This window comes from Anomaloglossus baeobatrachus, chromosome 10, assembly GCF_048569485.1.
Source record: "Anomaloglossus baeobatrachus isolate aAnoBae1 chromosome 10, aAnoBae1.hap1, whole genome shotgun sequence".
NCBI lineage: Eukaryota > Metazoa > Chordata > Amphibia > Anura > Aromobatidae > Anomaloglossus > Anomaloglossus baeobatrachus.
In genome coordinates, this window is record NC_134362.1 from 122,280,265 (window position 1) to 122,298,631 (window position 18,367).

General features: G+C 45.7%; 1 pseudogene; it reads left to right on the top strand.

Annotated features, from left to right (window-relative positions):
• Nucleotides 1-11,702: 11,702 nt before the first annotated feature.
• On the top strand, nucleotides 11,703-11,908 carry LOC142255480 (U2 spliceosomal RNA; annotated as a pseudogene).
• Nucleotides 11,909-18,367: the final 6,459 nt, after the last annotated feature.

The following is an 18,367-nucleotide window of genomic DNA, read 5'->3' on the forward strand; positions in this document are numbered from 1 at the left end:
GGAAGTGAGCGCAGCCTTTTCTCCGTTCTGCACATGCGCGACGTTAAACACAAATGCGCAGGCGTGCGTTCCATTACCCTCACTGCATTCCACTCCCATACAGGAAGTGGGCGCAGCTATTACTACGGTCGCACATAAAAGAACCCACGGCCACCACTGCACATAGCTGACTCCACCACAGGACACCCACTTCTACACCAACGCAGGTAAGACAGGATCGGCACCTCTATGCTCCCGTTACAATCAGGCTCAGTCACCATGTGATAACGCTCTCAACTCTTTAGTTGCAGGCTCCCCTTGCTTCACCTCCACTGGCTGTGCTGCCATTTCCTCTCCCACCTGGAAGGTATACTTTATTCCACTATTTTCCTGTTTCTCTCTTCCCCCTTTTCCCATAACCTACTTTTATCTGCATTTGTGGGGTATCTATATGCTATTTACATCATAGTTTTATTCATTAATATGGAAGGGAAGAGTGCCCATGAGAGTGTTGAACTGCGGAGAGCAAGAGATTAAGCTGCTCCGATTTGCCACCATTGATAAGCTGTTCTCAGTAGATACACATGCTATCCAAACAGCAGCATCCACCATTGCTTCAGCCCACCCATTCAGTGACAGCTCACCAAGTCAGCCATAGGAGTGGTGTAAGGAATTACACGTAGGCACTGACTCCACACCTTCACATCACAAGAAGGGGGTCTACAGGCTAGTGCAAGAATACGAGCAAGTCTTCAGCAAACATCCGCTAGACTTTTGAAGAATAAAAGGGGTCAAACACTACATCCCCACAAGTGCACACCCACCCATCAAAGAGAGATATAAGCCAAAACTACCTGCACATTACCAGTGTACCAAGGACATGTTGAGCAACATGAAGGAGGCTGGGGTTATCCGTGACAGTTGTAGCCTCTGGGCAGCTCCGTTGGTCCTGTTAAAGAAGAAGGACAGCACCACTCCCCTGTATTGAGGAATAGCTAGCTGCATTGAGAACTGCAAATTATTTTTCTACCCTTGATCTCACTAGTCGCTATTGGCAAGTGTCCGTTGCTGAGGCAGACCGGGAGAAGACCGCCTTTGCCACCCCGATGGGTCTCTGCGAGTTCAAAAGCATGCCCTTCGAGCTGTGCAATTTGCCAGGAACCTTCCAGAGGCTGATGGAATGCTGCTTGGGACACCGAAACTTTGAAACGGTACTGCTATACCTTTATGATGTTATTGTTTATTCTAAAGCAAACAAGATTTTAGGGTGTATAAAAAGGGAGATTAGATCCGGTGATCCCAACGTATTGTTACCCCTCTATAAATCACTTGTAAGGCCACATCTGGAATATGGGGTAAAGTCCTGAGCAGGTTGATAACCATTGGTTTGAGCATGGTAGGGTGTAGTGCGCATCTTCCTGCATCGGTAAAAGCTGCAGAAGTCCTTGAAGATTTCCGCTTCAAAGGCTGTGCCTTGATCTGTGAGGACTCTCTCTGAGTAGCCATGAGGTCTGCATAAGTGTGCTTGGAAGACCTTCGCTGCAGTATGGGCCATTAGATCTTTGACTTGTACCACAACCATAAATCTCGAGTAGTTGTCTACCATCGTAAGTGCATACGTGAGCTCGCCTCGATATTCTGCAACAAAACTCCCTTTTTCGATTTCAGTTTCAGCAAACACTCCTCTTCCTGTAGAAAATATTTATCATTACCTAAGACAGTCATTCTAATGCATGACAATATTAAGGCAATTTAGTTAAAACTTGTTTTAACTCACCTTTAAGGGGATTGATGTATTTCATGGTCAATCCAGGTTTGTCAGTGATGGCACTGACATAATGTATGGCGTCTTTTTCGGGCGTTATCCTTTGCCTTTTCATTGTGAAAATCCAGTTGCCTATATCAAAGCAAATTCTACTACTTGTAAAGTATGCAGAAAATGAAATGTAGAACATATAACATCAACTGCTTAGGAACGCATCATAGGTTAGTACTTAAAAGGATATTGTCATGTTCTAGTCATAATGCAAGCTGGACATTTTTCATGTTACCCTGTAATCGCCGGCCTGTTCTAATGCTCACAAGCCAAGATATAGGCTCAGCTGCTAAGGCTTCCCTCTGCCTTCTGAATGAAACTTGAATATGTCTGGGTCACTGTGTATATAGCAGGTGCTCAGAAAAAATAAGAGTCAATTCAATAAAAATAGCTCTGGCACACTATAGTGATCAATAACGTAAGAAAAGAACTCTTGGAATGCTGAAAATTCTTTATTTGTGCAAAAGGATAATTCATCCAACGTTTCGACCTTGTTTTTAGGTCTTTATCAAGGATAAAGTTATCTAAGATCATAAAGGGTTACAAAACCATATAAACACGTAATTAGTACATAGTACAACATAACAGTACAATATATTGCTACTTGAGAGTACAATGGGTCAAATGACCATGATGCACATACAAAAAATTTTTCCAAAGCCATAGTGAAAACATTTGTACTGAGGAAAGAAAATTTCCACATGACCTATCTGGAGAAACATTCTGGATCAAACAACCAAAAATAGTCAAGCAGGTAAATACACACCTATATGGATAACAGGATGATATGTGTTCAATTGTATAGCGTCATTGCCATTAAGGTACAAATGGAAAACTTGCAATCCTATATAGTGAAGGAAATGAACACATATCATATCAAAGAACACAGGAACATGGGTGTGAGAAAAACCTCAATGTTTATACTTTGTTCTTTATAATGGTGTGAACATGTATATGTCTCAGTACCTTATGCACTTGAGAATTCTAGTGAGTAGATCATGAAAGCCTATTGCAGAACTGGAATCAGTAAATAATTGTAGGTGGAATCTAAATGAAAAGATGGTACAAGTGTTATCATGACACGTGGGCTATAACACAATGGACCGTGTGACAAAGAAGAAAGGAGAGAAAGAAGAGGAAGAAAATGCAACTACCTGTAACATTACGTGATAGTCACTGGTAAGTATCACTTGACAATTCAAGTGAAAAAGGATTCCTTTATTAAAGGGTTCTCAGTCGCCTCAGGATCATGAAATACTAGGGTAAATGATATGAGAATGGGTAAGAAGCACCACTAAAGGAAATATGAGATGCAGGACATATATCTATAAACCCCTGAACTACATGATAGAAATAAAAAGAAGAAAAAAGAAAAAAAAGAAGAAAGAATGCGGAAAGAGAATGGGTACAACTACCTGAGTTACTGCAGGGAGGCCCCTGGTTGGTATTGTGAGGGTTAGTGGAATTCCTTCACTGAAGGGTTCTCAGTTGCCTCAGGTTCGTGAAAAATGCTATAGACAAATAATGCCCGGAGAAAAGGGGTTCATATACAGCGAATAATGGTAATACAAGGTACATGTGTCACATGTAATAGTATATATATATATATTGTACTAAGCTCTACACCAGAAATAGAAAGTAGTCCCTCTGCCTTCTGTCTAGGTGCCCTGAGTTATGTCCTGTAAACTGTCACAGGGACCCAGACACACATGTGTAGTAGGGGAATATCCCTGCTGAGATGCCAGTGCTAGAGCACTCGTTTGCTGTGGAGTTGAACGCTATGTGAGCAGTTCTTACCTTCAATGAGCAGAAGTCTCTTTTTTCAGATTTCAATATCTCTGTGGGTATCTGGCAGAAATATGGAATACTCTTTACTGCTAAGACCCTGTACACCACTCCCACTAAAGGGGGCTTTACACGCTGCGACATCGCTAATGCGGAGTCGTTGGGGTCACGGAATTTGTGACGCACATCCGGCCGCATTAGCGATGTTGCTGCGTGTGACACCGATGAGCGATTTTGCATCGCTGCAAAAACGTGCAAAATCGCTCATCGGTGACATGGGTCTCCATTCTCGATTATCGTTACTGCAGCAGTAACGATGTAGTTCGTCGCTCCTGCGGCAGCACACATCGCTCCGTGTGACACCGCAGAAACAAGGAACCTCTCCTTACCTGCCTCCCAGCCGCTATGAGGAAGGAAGGAGGTGGGCGGGATGTTCCGGCCACTCATCTCCGCCCCTCCGCTGCTATTGGGCGGTCGCTCAGTGACGTCGCTGTGACGCCGCACGGACCGCCCCCTTAGAAAGGAGGCGGTTCGCCGGTCACAGCGACGTCGCCGGGCAGGTAAGTATGTGTGACGGGTCTGGTCGGTGTTGTGCAGCATGGGCAGCGATTTGCCCGTGTCGCGCAACAGATGGGGGCGGGTATCCACACTAGCGATATCGGGACCGATATCGCAGTGTGTAAAGTAGCCTTTAATAAACTGTGTAAAGGATTTTAAGTAAAAATCCACAATAAACCAGCGCTAGATGGGTTTTTATAATTTTATTAATAGACCACAAATAAAAAATTTTTTGCTATCCTTGTTTCAAGACAGAGTATTTGATAATATACAATACACTGATTATTACTAAAACCAAGGACCACATAAAACAAGGACCACATAAAATAAAAAATGAAAGTAATGAGAATAAAATTCTTTTGTATAACCAATTAACTTCGAGGTGATACAATATTCACATTGATTTAGTTTTACCAGTCTAATGTAATGCCCCGGCCGGTGGCATATATTTTGTTTGGTTAATAATTTAGACTTATACAATGAAAGATGTACTATACCACCCCTGGCTAACTTACAAGTTTTAAGTTGTACAATATAAGTTTGCGACGTTATATTCATATATAGGAAGGCAAACAATATTGGCAATTTAGTGGCACCCACCATACGTAATCTTACAGCACCTAATAAGGGAGGATTATTTGGCCTGAAAGGTTTTTTTCCATGCAAAAGCTGTATAGTATGTAAGAATACAAAAAATATTTCACGGAAATCCTTCTTACAGGGGCAGTCAGAAGTCATGATTAGAGAATTTATTACATGTCAATCAAAGGGAGTAGTATATTGCATTCAATGTCCCTGTCAGAAAAAATACATTGGGAGAACTATTAGACCCCTATGGAAAAGGGTGGGTGAGCACATTAGAAGTGTTAAAAATAAATGTACTAAGCACCCCCTATCCAGACATTATGTGTTAAAACATGGAGGGTCCTTTAAAGGATCCCAAGTATGGGGCGTACAAAAAATAACTAAGGATTGGAGAGGTGGCGATTTCATTAAAAAAATGTCACGAGCAGAAAGCCAATGGATTTTTGAATTGAACACCTTGAAACCATATGGACTCAATAATGATATAGAACTGTTTGCTTTTAATTAATTTATATTTTTATAGGTAGAGGAGTAATAGGTACTGATAATAATACGGAGAGAAGGAAAAAAAAAAAAAAAAAAAAAAAAAGCGATTGTCATGGAGATATATGTGTATATATGCATAATATATATTAAAATTGGTGCTTCACTTGCCCAAGGTTGATGTAGATATAAGGGGCTTTTCATATTATAGCAAATTTATATTACACCTTTATGATGTCCTTTTGTTAAATTTATTGTTGAAAAAAAGCATATGCATATATACACATTGTCTTCCCAGTATATGATGATACAAGCAAGGCTATATATAGGTCTTTTTAGAAAAACCTTTAGAAAAACCTTTGCACATAATTATATTATATGGCTATTATGAACGGTCTTTCACAAATTGATATATGTAGTGGTCATTGAATGTTGGTTGAATTTAAACATTGTTTAATTTTATGCAAATTATAACCAATTAAATATATGCATAAATAGTGCTCTAGGCAACAGCTGAGTTATCCTTGAGGAAGGGGGCCGTTACACGCCCCCGAAACGCGCGTCGGATCAGGACTCTGTTTTTGCCTACCTCACCTGTGCGGTGATAACCTGCCAAGTAATCTCTCCCTCGTGTGGAATCAACCGGCTTCCACTGGACACGGTACGGATTGCCTGCTGGAGAGGTTGAGAGGTTACCGCTGACATTTCCTTTGTCTGCAACCAGGATACATTGGTACCTCCAGCGGTTCTGCATTGCTCGTTTGGAAGCGGATCGGAGCCTTGTGTGGTGCTAACCTGCCAAGCAACTTCCTCCTGTGTGGAATCAGTCAGCTGACACTGGATACGGTCTGGACTGCCCGCTGGAGAGGCTGAGTAGTTACCGCTGATCTTATTGTTGTCCGCAGCCAACATCTTGGTGCTTTCAGTGGCTTCGTACTGCTTGATTTCGAAAGTACATTTGGGAGAATACGGGACCGGCTGGTTTGTGGCCTTGTGAAGTGTTATAAAGGCTCTGTAAGGAGGGATGTCGGTAACCATACATCTCCCCCAGAGCCAGCACTAGTCGCGGCCACTGGCCTCAAAACGTCCGCTCTGGAAGTCTAACAGGTCAATCCTGTACATAGCGGTTCCAGCCTAATCAACGGAGAAATCCGGGGTGTTTTTTGCGGTCAAGTTGTTGTGAGGTTTATTCCCCCAGGCCCTGGGGGCGAATATAACGTCGCAAACTTATGTTGTACAACTTAAAACTTGTAAGTTAGCCAGGGGTGGTATAGTACATCTTTCATTGTATAAGTCTAAATTATTAACCAAACAAAATATATGCCACCGGCCGGGGCATTACATTAGACTGGTAAAACTAAATCAATGTGAATATTGTATCACCTCGAAGTTAATTGGTTATACAAAAGAATTTTATTCTCATTACTTTCATTTTTTATTTTATGTGGTCCTTGTTTTATGTGGTCCTTGGTTTTAGTAATAATCAGTGTATTGTATATTATCAAATACTCTGTCTTGAAACAAGGATAGCAAAAATTTTTTTATTTGTGGTCTATTAATAAAATTATAAAAACCCATCTAGCGCTGGTTTATTGTGGATTTTTACTTAAAATCCTTTACACAGTTTATTAAAGGCTACTTTACACACTGCGATATCGGTCCCGATATCGCTAGTGTGGATACCCGCCCCCATCTGTTGCGCGACACGGGCAAATCGCTGCCCATGCTGCACAACACCGACCAGACCCGTCACACATACTTACCTGCCCGGCGACGTCGCTGTGACCGGCGAACCGCCTCCTTTCTAAGGGGGCGGTCCGTGCGGCGTCACAGCGACGTCACTGAGCGACCGCCCAATAGCAGCGGAGGGGCGGAGATGAGTGGCCGGAACATCCCGCCCACCTCCTTCCTTCCTCATAGCGGCTGGGAGGCAGGTAAGGAGAGGTTCCTCGTTTCTGCGGTGTCACACGGAGCGATGTGTGCTGCCGCAGGAGCGACGAACTACATCGTTACTGCTGCAGTAACGATAATCGAGAATGGAGACCCATGTCACCGATGAGCGATTTTGCACGTTTTTGCAACGATGCAAAATCGCTCATCGGTGTCACACGCAGCAACATCGCTAATGCGGCCGGATGTGCGTCACAAATTCCGTGACCCCAACGACTCCGCATTAGCGATGTCGCAGCGTGTAAAGCCCCCTTTAGTGGGAGTGGTGTACAGGGTCTTAGCAGTAAAGAGTATTCCATATTTCTGCCAGATACCCACAGAGATATTGAAATCTGAAAAAAGAGACTTCTGCTCATTGAAGGAAAGAACTGCTCACATAGCGTTCAACTCCACAGCAAACGAGTGCTCTAGCACTGGCATCTCAGCAGGGATATTCCCCTACTACACATGTGTGTCTGGGTCCCTGTGACAGTTTACAGGACATAACTCAGGGCACCTAGACAGAAGGCAGAGGGACTACTTTCTATTTCTGGTGTAGAGCTTAGTACAATATATATATATATACTATTACATGTGACACATGTACTTTGTATTACCATTATTCGCTGTATATGAACCCCTTTTCTCCGGGCATTATTTGTCTATAGCATTTTTCACGAACCTGAGGCAACTGAGAACCCTTCAGTGAAGGAATTCCACTAACCCTCACAATACCAACCAGGGGCCTCCCTGCAGTAACTCAGGTAGTTGTACCCATTCTCTTTCCGCATTCTATGTGTTCTTCTTCTTTCTTCTTTTTTTTCTTTTTTCTTCTTTTTATTTCTATCATGTAGTTCAGGGGTTTATAGATATATGTCCTGCATCTCATATTTCCTTTAGTGGTGCTTCTTACCCATTCTCATATCATTTACCCTAGTATTTCATGATCATGAGGCGACTGAGAACCCTTTAATAAAGGAATCCTTTTTCACTTGAATTGTCAAGTGATACTTACCAGTGACTATCACGTAATGTTACAGGTAGTTCCATTTTCTTCCTCTTCTTTCTCTCCTTTCTTCTTTGTCACACGGTCCATTGTGTTATAGCCCACGTGTCATGATAACACTTGTACCATCTTTTCATTTAGATTCCACCTACAATTATTTACCGATTCCAGTTCTGAAATAGGCTTTCATGATCTACTCACTAGAATTCTCAAGTGCATAAGGTACTGAGACATATACATGTTCACACCATTATAAAGAACAAAGTATAAACATTGAGGTTTTTCTCACACCCATGTTCCTGTGTTCTTTGATATGATATGTGTTCATTTCCTTCACTATATAGGATTGCAAGTTTTCCATTTGTACCTTAATGGCAATGACGCTATACAATTGAACACATATCATCCTGTTATCCATATAGGTGTGTATTTACCTGCTTGACTATTTTTGGTTGTTTAATCCAGAATGTTTCTCCAGATAGGTCATGTGGAAATTTTCTTTCCTCAGTACAAATGTTTTCACTATGGCTTTGGAAAAATTTTTTGTATGTGCATCATGGTCATTTGACCCATTGTACTCTCAAGTAGCAATATATTGTACTGTTATGTTGTACTATGTACTAATTACGTGTTTATATGGTTTTGTAACCCTTTATGATCTTAGATAACTTTATCCTTGATAAAGACCTAAAAACAAGGTCGAAACGTTGGATGAATTATCCTTTTGCACAAATAAAGAATTTTCAGCATTCCAAGAGTTCTTTTCTTACGTTATTGATCACTATAGTGTGCCAGAGCTATTTCTATTGAATTGACTCTTATTTTTTCTGAGCACCTGCTATATACACAGTGACCCAGACATATTCAAGTTTCATTCAGAAGGCAGAGGGAAGCCTTAGCAGCTGAGCCTATATCTTGGCTTGTGAGCATTAGAACAGGCCGGCGATTACAGGGTAACATGAAAAATGTCCAGCTTGCATTATGACTAGAACATGACAATATCCTTTTAAGTACTAACCTATGATGCGTTCCTAAGCAGTTGATGTTATATGTTCTACATTTCATTTTCTGCATACTTTACAAGTAGTAGAATTTGCTTTGATATAGGCAACTGGATTTTCACAATGAAAAGGCAAAGGATAACGCCCGAAAAAGACGCCATACATTATGTCAGTGCCATCACTGACAAACCTAGATTGACCATGAAATACATCAATCCCCTTAAAGGTGAGTTAAAACAAGTTTTAACTAAATTGCCTTAATATTGTCATGCATTAGAATGACTGTCTTAGGTAATGATAAATATTTTCTACTGGAAGAGGAGTGTTTGCTGAAACTGAAATCGAAAAAGGGAGTTTTGTTGCAGAATATCGAGGCGAGCTCACGTATGCACTTACGATGGTAGACAACTACTCGAGATTTATGGTTGTGGTACAAGTCAAAGATCTAATGGCCCATACTGCAGCGAAGGTCTTCCAAGCACACTTATGCAGACCTCATGGCTACTCAGAGAGAGTCCTCACAGATCAAGGCACAGCCTTTGAAGCGGAAATCTTCAAGGACTTCTGCAGCTTTTACCGATGCAGGAAGATGCGCACTACACCCTACCATGCTCAAACCAATGGTTATCAACCTGCTCAGGACTTTACCCCATATTCCAGATGTGGCCTTACAAGTGATTTATAGAGGGGTAACAATACGTTGGGATCACCGGATCTAATCTCCCTTTTTATACACCCTAAAATCTTGTTTGCTTTAGAATAAACAATAACATCATAAAGGTATAGCAGTACCGTTTCAAAGTTTCGGTGTCCCAAGCAGCATTCCATCAGCCTCTGGAAGGTTCCTGGCAAATTGCACAGCTCGAAGGGCATGCTTTTGAACTCGCAGAGACCCATCGGGGTGGCAAAGGCGGTCTTCTCCCGGTCTGCCTCAGCAACGGACACTTGCCAATAGCGACTAGTGAGATCAAGGGTAGAAAAATAATTTGCAGTTCTCAATGCAGCTAGCTATTCCTCAATACAGGGGAGTGGTGCTGTCCTTCTTCTTTAACAGGACCAACGGAGCTGCCCAGAGGCTACAACTGTCACGGATAACCCCAGCCTCCTTCATGTTGCTCAACATGTCCTTGGTACACTGGTAATGTGCAGGTAGTTTTGGCTTATATCTCTCTTTGATGGGTGGGTGTGCACTTGTGGGGATGTAGTGTTTGACCCCTTTTATTCTTCAAAAGTCTAGCGGATGTTTGCTGAAGACTTGCTCGTATTCTTGCACTAGCCTGTAGACCCCCTTCTTGTGATGTGAAGGTGTGGAGTCAGTGCCTACGTGTAATTCCTTACACCACTCCTCTGGCTGACTTGGTGAGCTGTCACTGAATGGGTGGGCTGAAGCAATGGTGGATGCTGCTGTTTGGATAGCATGTGTATCTACTGAGAACAGCTTATCAATGGTGGCAAATCGGAGCAGCTTAATCTCTTGCTCTCCGCAGTTCAACACTCTCATGGGCACTCTTCCCTTCCATATTAATGAATAAAACTATGATGTAAATAGCATATAGATACCCCACAAATGCAGATAAAAGTAGGTTATGGGAAAAGGGGGAAGAGAGAAACAGGAAAATAGTGGAATAAAGTATACCTTCCAGGTGGGAGAGGAAATGGCAGCACAGCCAGTGGAGGTGAAGCAAGGGGAGCCTGCAACTAAAGAGTTGAGAGCGTTATCACATGGTGACTGAGCCTGATTGTAACGGGAGCATAGAGGTGCCGATCCTGTCTTACCTGCGTTGGTGTAGAAGTGGGTGTCCTGTGGTGGAGTCAGCTATGTGCAGTGGTGGCCGTGGGTTCTTTTATGTGCGACCGTAGTAATAGCTGCGCCCACTTCCTGTATGGGAGTGGAATGCAGTGAGGGTAATGGAACGCACGCCTGCGCATTTGTGTTTAACGTCGCGCATGTGCAGAACGGAGAAAAGGCTGCGCTCACTTCCTAATGAAAGGGAGTGAGACGCATCTGGGAAGGGAAGGGAAAAGATTAGGGTTTGGGGATGATGAAAGGGCTTTCTACGGGCAAGGATGGCAAAGGGTGGCAGTGACGGAAAGTCAGGCAGCCTGTCCTGTCCTGTCCTGTCCGTCCGTCTTTTTGTATCATGAATTGGAAAGACTGCAAGGGGGAGGGGAGGTGCTTGTGTCCAAAAGGAGGAGTTATTCAGATTCATTGCAGTGGGCGGCGGCTGCAAAAAGCACCATTCTTCTTGTTTTTGCTCTGCAAAACAGCCTTTTCAAGGGTTGGCTTGGGTGACAAAATGTCTTCTGTAGGCGTGGGTTTGTCTCCCTCTCCCTAAGATGTGTCCGGTATAGGCCAGGGTGCCACTCAAGGCCGTAACCAATTCGGGTTATAGCTTCTCGGCCTTTTGGCTAAGATCAAGTGTAGTTTCGGAGGACGCTACCTTGGTCGGTACTGGAAGGTGCCTGGGATTGCACGTCTGCCGGCCTTGAGGAAGTGTGTGCGCCTTCTGGTGACACATAGCCCTCTTGTGCCTGGACGGTTCCCAGGCAACGGGAGGCGATCACCTTTGTTATTTTGAAGTCCTACTGATAAACAGAAAAAAAAAAAATTAAATCTGTTCTTATCAGTTTAATATCTGATACGTCCCCTCTCTGGGGACCATATATTAAATGGATTTTTAGAACAAGGAGATGGAAAAAATCTTGCTCTGTCCACTCCACGCATTGACCTGGTATTGCAGTACCTCCAGGACTGGTGCACCCCTTCTTAACCCAGTTTCCAAAAGCAGAACTCAATTCACCTGATTCAAATGAGCCCCATTAGTGAATTGAAAGAAAGCAAAAACTTTATATGCACCTCAATTTGGCCAATTCACTTTTCACACTTTCACCCTTTTTTTATCTTTCACACCTTTTACTTGCTTTATTGATGCAAAAAGCTGTGCCAAATAGCAAACTCATCTCCACTCAACTTGACCAACTCTGCTATGTCCCGTGCAGTATCTTATTCTCAGTCTTATCTAGATCATTTGCAATTGAATAGAATAGATCCCTTTTGGCTGCTTATGACTGTGTAAAATATGTAGTTTTACTGGGCTGGGATGAGAGAATCCATTGAAGCATGGTGTAGGGATTGTGGTTCCTGTGTGCTAAGAAGAGAGGCTGGCACCAGCCAGAAAGCCCCATTGCAGCCAATAATCACTTAATAACTTTTTCAACTTGTCATCATATGGGAGGCCTTCCATTCCTTGTAGTAGTCTAGTTGCCCACCTTTGAACTGACTCTAACTTCTGAATGTCCTTTTTAAAATGTGGAGCCCAAAACTGGTTCCCATATTCCAGATGTAGCCTTACAAGTGATTTATAGAGGTGTAACAATACGTTGGGATCACGGGATCTAATCTCCCTTTTTATACACCCTAAAATCTTGTCCCAAGCAGCATTCCATCAGCCTCTGGAAGGTTCCTGGCGCATTGCACAGCTCGAAGGGCATGCTTTTGAACTCGCAGAGACCCATAGGGGTGGCGAAGGCGGTCTTCTCCCGGTCTGCCTCAGCAACGGACACTTGCCAATAGTGACTAGTGAGATCAAGGGTAGAAAAATAATTTGCAGTTCTCAATGCAGCTAGCGATTCCTCAATACGGGGAGTGGTGCCGTCCTTCTTTTTTAACAGGATCAACAGAGCTGCCCAAAGGCTACAACTGTCACGGATAACCCCAGCCGCCTTCATGTTGCTCAACATGTCCTTGGTACACTGGCAATGTGAAGGTGGTATTGGCTTATAGCTCTCTTTGATGGGTGGGTGTGCACCTGTGGGGATGTGGTGTTGGACCCCTTTTATTCCCCCAAAATCTAGCGGGCTCCCCACCGGTAACCCGCTCCCCAGCTTGGATGGATGCTGAGGGAGCCCCTTTTGCCCGCAGGCTCTGGCCCTGGGAACTGTAGCCTTGGCGGTGACTGTGCTTCCCTCTACGGTGTGAGCTGTTGCCTTCAATCGGGTCTTGACTGCTGGGAAACCCTGGAGGTTCCTGTCGCTAACGGATTTGACCGGTTTTACGGCGACTCCTAGCCTGGTCGGGGTCCGTAGGCCCTGCCGGATGGTGCTGGCTTCTCTTCACGCCCCGATCTGGTACCGGCGGGCCACCGCCCATCCCCGGTCCGTACGGTTCACTCCAATCAGCCTCTCCTGCAGAAGGTCACCACCGTCTGCCAACCTTGCTGAGTGCCCGGGCCACACACCCGGACACGGTCAGTCTCCTCTCCTCTTCACTTCTCTAACTCCAAAACTGATCTCTAATCTGACTCCTTTTCCCGCCTCCAGGACTGTGAACTCCTCGGTGGGTGGGATCAACCGCCTGGCCCACCCCCTGGTGTGGACATCAGCCCCTGGAGGAAGGCAACTAGGATTTGTGTTTAGCTTCGGTGTGCCTAGCCGGAGTGTAGAGTGTGTTGGTGTAGTACCTGTGACGACCTGGCTTGTCCAGGGTGCCACATTCCCCTATAGTAAAATGCAGACCGTCCGCGGGCTGCCCGTCCATCACCGGTTTTATTTTCACAACTGAAAAAGAATAAAACGGTAAAACATGTAAAAGCATCATAAACATTTTACAACGGTACAGCTTCCGCTCTTCTCCCACCCAAACAACCTGGCCCTGATGCTGCCCCTAAGAAGCGGGCAGCACCCCTTGACCCCAGTCCAGCACCAAGTTGCCCGAGCGGGTTCTGTCTCTTTCAGGGGGCCCACGTCCAAGGGGACCCCTGAACCCCCGGAGGATCGCCACCGGTTACGATAGTGGCGGGCCTAGGCCATCCCTTTCCTCCAGGCCCATCCTCCCAAATCAGCCTCTCCGGAGGCGGTAACGGTGTCAAGCCAACAAACATTTTTATTTACATTGCACTAAGTTTGTGGTTGCCCTGCAAGTTCTCGGGCTTGTCCGTAAGCAGTTCCTTACGCAATGGTTGCACAGTCCCTACGGGGACAACAGTTGCCGGCAACGGCCGGTTTAATCACGGTTCAATCAGGTAAACTTCTTTGGTTGATCATCTTTACTTATCATTTAAAACTTTCAAACTGGTACACTCAACACATAAAGCCCCCCCCTTTTAAAGAGTAGTTTCCCTGTACCTAAGTGGGGGTCTACCTAGGTTGGGGCGAGTGGACCTTCGGGGTCCGGTGTCAGTGGTGACAGGCAGTGGGGCAGAGGGAACAGTCAGTTCCTCCTCCCTGCTATCATGTGGGGCAGGCGGAGGCGTAGGGGAGCTGGGTACAGGTACATCCCTGGGCACTGGCTCGCGGTTAACCGTTTCCATCATTTCTTCATCCACGGGTTGTGGGAACAGTATCACTGGAAGGATCACCGCACCGTTCTGTGTAGGCCAGTCTGCTGGAAAATCACCCATCATGGTGTGGATTACCTCTTTTTCCTTCTCCACTGGACTGGGAACTGGAGCCTCATCCGCTACTCTCAATGCTGGTGGGCACTTCTTCAGGTGGTCTCGGGAAACCGTGGCCAAAGTCCCCCCCTGGTCACGGCTGATCTGGTAGGCCTTCCCATTCTCCCATCCTGTGGGCTGGACTACATACGGGGTTTTTTCCCATTGATCATCCAGCTTGTGGGCCCTTCTTTTCCGCTTCAGCACTACATCCCCAGGTTGGAAGGAACCGGCAGGCGCCTTCTTGTTGAAGCACTGCTCCTGTTGTCCCCGACTCCGGCACAGGTTCTTTTCAACATACTCCTGGACCTGTCGGTACTGTGTCCTCCGCCGAGTGTCCCATTCAGCTGTCGACAGGAGTGCTTCTGAAGCTTCCAAGCCCATTTCCAGATCCACTGGTAGCCGGCCGGGACGAGCTCTCATCAGGTATGCTGGAGTGCATTTCGTAGAGCTGGAAGGGATGTTGTTGTACATATCGACCAGGTCAGGTAGCTTCTCCAGCCACAGGTTCCGCTCTTCCAGTGGTAACGTCTTGAGGAGGCCCAGGACCAAGTGGTTCATCTTTTCACAAATGCCTTTGGTTTGGGCGTGGTAAGGCGTGGTCCGGATTTTCTTGCAGCCGTACAACTGGCAGAATTCCTGGAATACCTCTGCTTCAAAGGCCGGACCCTGGTCGGTAAGCACCCTCTCCGGGTACCAATGCGGTCAACAGAAATAAGCCTGGAAAGCCTTAACAGCGGTGCGGCCGGTTAAGTCCTTAACTGGGACAACCACCAGGAACCTCGAGTAGTGGTCTACGATGGTCAGAGCGTAGGTGTACCCACTTCGGCTGGGGGTGAGCTTTACATGGTCAAGGGCAACCAGCTCCAGCGGTTGGTGTGTAATGATCGGGTGTAGGGGTGCCTTCTGGCTGGCCTCGTCCTTCCTTCTCAATGCGCAAGGGCCACATTCTCGGCACCAGTCCTCCACAGATTCCCGCATTCCACTCCAATAGAACCGCTCTCTTAACAACATCTCTAGCTTCTTCCACCCGAAGTGCACTGCACCATCATGGTATGCTTGCAGGACGGTGGGCACGTTAGCCTGGGGAATCACCAGCTGGCGGATCTTCTCGTGAGTCTTTGGATTAATCAGCTCGCGATACAACTTCCCCTGGTGTAGGTATAGCCGGGTCCGTTCTTGCCACAGACGTTGGGCTTCGGCAGGGGCAGCAGGGTCTATCCCAGCAGAACCCTGTTCCACTAGAGTCTTGACCAGGCGGACAGCAGGTGCCAGTCCTGTCGGGGCAGCGGATCCAGGTTCACCCGTTGTTGGTAGACGTGCACCTTCTCAGTGAATGGCCGGTGAAATGCAGGCAACTCGATCTCTTCGAGGTCATCATCCTCTGGCCCCTCTTCCGACAGGTGGGGCATCCGGGAGAGTGCATTGGCATTGACGTTGGTACGGCCGGCCCGGTACTTGATGGTGAAATCGTAGTTGGCTAACCTGGTCACCCACCGCTGCTCCAACGCGCCCAGCTTGGCCGTATCTAGATGGGTCAGCAGGTTATTGTCTGTGTACGCGGTGAACTTGGCTGCTGCCAGGTAATGGCGGAACCGCTCGGTGATAGCCCACACCAGTGCCAAGAGCTCAAGCTTGAAGGAGATGTAGTTCTCAGGGTTCCTCTCAGTCGGTCGGAGTTTTCGGCTAGCATAAGCTATTACCTTTTCCCTTCTGTCTTGGACCTGGGATAGAACAGCCCCCAAGCCCACATTGCTGGCGTCGGTGTAGAGGATGAATGGGCGGCTGTAGTCAGGGTACGCTAGGATTTCCTCTCCGGTCAGGGCTGTTCTCAGCTGGCGGAAGGATTCCTCATGCTTTTCTTCCCACACCAATGGGGCTACTAGGGATCTACCACCCTTGGTCTGTCCTACGAGGAGGTCTTGCATGGGGGCAGCCATCTTTGTGTACCCCTTAATGAAGCGACGGTAATATCCCACCAGGCCCAGAAACTGCCTCACTTCCCTCACTGTGGTCGGTCTCGGCCAGTCTTGGATGGCGGTGATCTTCTCGGGGTTGGGGGCGACACCTTCCGCACCAACCACATGTCCTAGGTACTGCACTCTGGGTTTCAGCAGATGACACTTTGAGGGCTTCAACTTCATCCCATACTTGGCAAGGGACGCGAACACCTCGGCTAGGTGCTCCAGGTGGGCTTCATACGTCTGTGAGTACACAATCACATCATCCAAGTACAGCAAAACGGTCCCATAGGCAGTCTTCTCTCGGTCTTCCGGTGCCACGGCCACCTGCCAGTACCCGCTGGTGAGGTCAAGGGTGGAGAAGTAGTTAGCGGTTCTCAGCGAGGCCAGGGACTCTTTGATGCGGGGCAGAGGGTAAGCATCCTTATGCGTTATCTGGTTAATCTTCCGGTAATCCACACACATCCGCATGGTGCCATCCTTCTTCTTAACCAGCACCAACGGAGCGGCCCAGGGACTACAGCTGTCCCTAATAACCCCTGCCTCCTTCATGTTCCTCAACATGTCTTTGGCGCATTGGTAGTGCGCAGGGGGAATAGGCCTGTATCTCTCTTTAATAGGGGAGTGTGTACCGGTAGGGATGTGGTGTTGAACCCCTTTAATCTGCCCAAAATCTAGAGGGTGCTTGCTAAAAACCCGCTCATACTCCTGTACCACCCGGTATACCCCTTCCTTGTGGTGTATGGGGGTATCATCAGTGCCGACATGTAGCTCTCGATACCACTCGCCTAACTCCCCCAGGGATGAGTGGGAACCGGCAGCAGGCGGTGTGACCGGGGGAACGGCTTCATGGATCGTGTGGGGATCTAGAGTGAGCAATTTGGCAAGGGTAGCGTACCGGGTGGTGCATGAATGCACACATATTGGTTTTATAATCTTATTGTATTACTTTATATTCTTATTTCACTTGTGCATATCTCCACCATAATCCTGGCTAAGAAATATAGCTTTTTTTTTTTTGGGGTACACAGGTAGTAAGGTCTTCTTTCTATTTCTTTAGGGGTGATATAGCCTGGTGGAACTCTAGACCTCTAACATTATATATGCACCCTTTTTCTTTATGGTTCTTGGACACCTTATAACATTCTTCCATACATATATATCTTTCTCATAAATAATTAGGCATTTTTATATATTTTATTTACATTTTCATAAATAACTTTTTACAAAGCATGGGGGACATTCTCACATACATATAATTTTCATGTACGCATTCTGAAAATTTACGCATAAACCGTACACACTCCTTTTTGTAACAATTTCTATAACTCATTCGCTGAACTCTCATCCCGGATATTCATTCTTACACCGAATTTCCTGTTATAACACAACATTCATGATTTTTATTCAATTTATTTTTATTTTTTAGGTTTATTAGTAGTGATGAGCGAGTACTAAAAAGCTCGGGTGCTCGAAGCTCGGGCCGAGCCTCCCAAGATACTCGTGTACTCGGCCCGAGCACAGAGCCCAATGTTATCCTATGGGAGACCCGAGTATTTTTGTGAAATGACCACCGGCAGCATGTAGAAACCCTAAAAATGGCACAAAAGTCTCCGAAGAGTGCTCAAATGACATGGCAACAGCATGGGGAAGACCCCTTGAAGCATTTATCACTCAAAAGTCACAGCTGTGAATAATTTTGTCCGCGTTTTACGCCATTTTTACGGACTCACCAGAAAACCTTCCAAAATGACACCAAAATGATTTTTCATAGCGGAAATGTTAAGGGCACATACCCAATAGTGAGATAGAGCTAATGTATGTTACTTTTT